The sequence below is a fragment of the Cebus imitator genome, unplaced genomic scaffold, assembly GCF_001604975.1.
Source record: "Cebus imitator isolate Cc_AM_T3 unplaced genomic scaffold, Cebus_imitator-1.0 Scaffold131, whole genome shotgun sequence".
NCBI classification, from domain to species: domain Eukaryota; kingdom Metazoa; phylum Chordata; class Mammalia; order Primates; family Cebidae; genus Cebus; species Cebus imitator.
The window spans coordinates 599209-603239 of NW_016107446.1; the positions used below are offsets into that span (position 1 = coordinate 599209).

The 4031-nt window shown below is 41.6% G+C and overlaps 1 pseudogene; it reads right to left on the reverse strand.

The window, feature by feature from the left end:
- Positions 1 to 401: 401 nt before the first annotated feature.
- Positions 402 to 519, reverse strand: LOC119473092 (annotated as a pseudogene).
- Between the last annotated feature and the right edge of the window lie 3512 nt (positions 520 to 4031).

Here is a 4031-nt window from a genome sequence, read left to right on the forward strand (position 1 = left end):
TAGCCCTTTGTCAGATGAGTAGATTGCACAAATTTTTTCCCATTCTGTTGGTTGCCGATTCACTCTAATGATGGTTTCTTTTGCTGTGCAGAAGCTGTGGAGTTTGATTAGGTCCCATTTGTCTATTTTGCCGTTTGTTGCCAATGCTTTTTGTGTTTTGGTCATGAAGTCCTTGCCTACGCCTGTGTCCTGAATGGTTTTGCCTAGATTTTCTTCTAGGGTTTTTGTGGTGTTAGGTCTTATGTTTAAGTCTTTAATCCATCTGGAGTTAATTTTAGTGTAAGGTGTCAGGAAGGGGTCCAGTTTCTGCTTTCTGCACATGACTAGCCAGTTTTCCCAACACCATTTATTAAACAAGGACTCCTTTCCCCATTGCTTGCTTTTGTCAGGTTTGTCAAAGGTCAGATGGTTGTAGATGTGTGGCGTTGCCTCTGAGGCCTCCATTCTGCGGTGCTCTACTCGTTCAGAGAAACTTCTCTAGTAACAAACTATAGAAATGATCCCTGAAAATATAGTCTTTCTTCCTCAGATTTTAAAGTGCTTTTACCCTAACTGAAGTTAGTTTATAAAACATGCCAATGTTCTTATAAAAGAGTAATAATTTTTCTTCTTCATATTTTTCAACCTGAAAACCGAAAAGTGATGAGAGTTCCTTGAAATTTCACAGCAAATTATTGGCAAAGACAGAAGGGGAAAAAACCCCCCAAAACACACACAAATTCCTTTCCACCAGATCACATTGCTTACCAACTCTTAATAGCATCACTGAAATTCCTTCCAATTTGAACTCAATTCTATACATATGGAGAGCCTTAAAAATCAAGACACATTTCTTACTAAATTTTAAAACTTTCTCAATGCAAGGAATTATAAAGCTAGATATTTCAGCTCATTTTTCATTCAGGGAGTAATAAAAGTAGAAGGATGACAAACTTACATAATCAAGCCATTGACTCAAAAATGAGACTTCTCTTGCCTTTCAGGTTCAACAGAGACATTGCATGTGCCCTTTCAGTCACCCTCCGGCATCTAGGTAAGCAAGAGTTTAGTGCAAATAAGTATCTTTCTTTCTGATTAAAATCGTGTTTATTTTACATTTCAAGCTGCAGCATAATACGCTGGCTGTATTTACAGCAATAATCCTTTTAGGGATTCTGGCTTAATTTTTTTTTTTTTTTTTTTAGCTTTGGAAAGGTCTTCAAGAGCAGTTAAATACTTATTCCTCATTTGCATGAGGAAGAACTATCACTTCAGAGGAAATGTACGCTTTCATTCACTAATCCATCCATTCATGTATTGGTGGAGTGCCTACCATGTGTTCTAGGCACTGGGGGATACAGCTGCAAGTGAAAATTATGCACACACCAAGTCTCACACCCTACCTTCTAGCTGGGGGAGAGAGAGAGTAAACACAACGAATAACTATATTCCAAAAAGGGATCAATACTTCAAAGGAAAATGAAATGATGAAGGAGGATAAACCCTGGGGGCTGCCAGTTAAATAAGTAATGTGTTCCAGGAAAGCCTCATTGAGAAGGGGACATTTGAACACACTCTTGAGGGAATAAGTGGATCACATGAATATCTGAGACCAGATGTGAATATCTGGGGCAAGGGGGACTCAGAAAGAGGGAGTGGAGAGAGCAAACCCTGCATATTTCAGAAAGAGAACAACAACAACAACAAAACGAGCATGGCTGGAGCAGAGGGAGTAAGGAGGTCCTGGTAGGAGATGAGGTTGGAGGGTAAGTGCAGTTTTGGGGAGATGGGTAGGTTGATCTTGCAGGGTCTTTGTAGATAATTGTAAAGACTTTTCTTTCACTCTATGTGAAATGGGTTTTGAGTGAAAGAACGATACGTTCCAACCAATATCTTAAGACAGCAAGAGCAGAAGCAGAGCAGTCACTTAGGAGGTGATGGCAACCCCTCAACTGAGAGACAAGAGTGGCTTGAACCAGGCTGGGGAGCGGCAGAGGTGATGAGAAAGGAGTGGATTCCAGATCTACTTTGAAGGCAGACTCAAGAAGAGTTTCTGCTGGGCTTGATGTGGGGTGTGAGACAAGGGACAGGGAGTCAAAGATGACTCCATGTTTTGGTCTGTGCACTGGAAAGGCAGAGTTGCCATTACTGACAGGAGAAAGAATGGGGGTGCAGCAGGGCTGGGAGAGGGGGCCACAAATCATCAATTCACTTTGGGTAAGTTATATGAGTCTACTAGACACCCAAATGGGGATACGGGGCATGTAGGTAATAAGATTTGCTAGTCTGTGGTTCAGAAGGTTGATCAGGGCTGAAGATCTAAATTTGTAATTTGAAGCCATTCTGAGGGACTGCTAAAGAAACTTCTCTTCCAAGGTCCGCTAGGGGAGGGGTTTCAAATGCAGGAATTTCCCAGCTCCATGCCTGCACTGGAGAACAGAAGGGTTTCAAATGTAAAATTCTTTGGTTTTCCGTGGATGGGCCAGGTAGGGAAAGCCAGGTGGGGTTCTTTTTTCCCAAATTCCCACCGAAAGCTCTGGGAGGAGGGGTCTCTGTAACTCAGGGCTGCAGACCAAGTCAAAGATCACTCCAAAGGAAGTTTGAAAGAACTCCTCTCATTGGATGAGAACATAAATGGGGAGGGAAAAACTCAAGGGTTGAAACTTCAGCTGCTCCTACTGAAGCAGATTTCTGGCTCTGGGTTCCCCTCCCACAACAGCGTGGGATCTCTCTCTCTCTCTCTCTCTCTCTCTCTCTGTCTCCTCTCTCTCTCTCCCTTTCTCTCTCTCTCTCTCCTCTTTGGGTCCACGATATTTATTCCAACAGCAAACTCACCGCGCCTCTGGGGCCCCTTTCGCCATTCTTCAGGGTTAGAGAGGCCAAAAACCTATTACAGCTGGGTACACCGTCCCCCCCCCCCGTTACAATAACACTGCATGAAATTATTAAGGGGGTGAGTGCAGTCTGAAATGAGAGTTTCCAAGACTATGCTGTGAGCACTCCAAGATAAAGAAGTGGAGGAATGCCCAGAGCATGGGACCTGGTAGTGCTGGGGCTACACTGACACACACTGACACCCAAAGTTCATAGTTTATATTAAGGTTCACTTTTGGTATTGTACATTCCATGGGTTTTTGACAAATGTGCTAATAACATTTTAAGATAATTTAAAATAAATTAATGTAATAACTTTTTATGATGGTAAAAACACTTAACATGAGATCTGCTCTCTTAAATTTTTAAGTGCACAATACAATATTGTTAAGAATAGTTACTGGCCAGGCACAGTGGCTCATGCCTGTAATCCCAGCACTTTAGGAGGCCAAGGTGGGTAGATCACTTGAGGTCAGGAGTTCAAGACCAGCCTGGGTAACATGGCAAAATCTACTAAAAATACAAAAATTAGCCAGGCAGGGTGCAGGTACCTGTAATCCCAGCTACTTGGGAGGCTGAGGCGGGACAATTGCTTGAACCCAGGGGGTGGAGGTTGCTGTGAGCTGAGATCGTGCCACTGCACTCCAGCCTGGGCAACAGAGCGAGACTCTGACTCAAAATAAATAAGTAAGAATAGGTACTATGTTGAAAAGCAGATCTCTGGGAATTATTACTATTCATCTTGCAAACTTATACCTGTTGAACAACTTTCTACATCCTCCTCCACCAGCCTCTAGAAGCACCATTCTATGTTTCTATGAGTGTGACTATAATTTTTTTTTAAACATAATAAGTATTGGTGAGAATGTGGAGAAATTGGAATCCTTATGAACTGTTGGGAGTGTAAAACAAAATCACTGCTGTGGAGAATAGTATGGGGGTTCCTAAAAAGTTAAAAAGAAAACTACCATATGATCCAGCAACCCCACTTCTGAGCACATAGAAAATAAAGTACAATTAGTATGTTGAAGAGATATCTGCGCTCTCATGTGCATCCAGAATTATTAAGATATGGAAATTATTTAAATGTTCGTTATTGGATGAACAAAGAAAATAACTTGTTTTACTGTGCTTCATTTTAGTACTTCACAGATACTGCTTTTTTTTTTTTTTTTTTT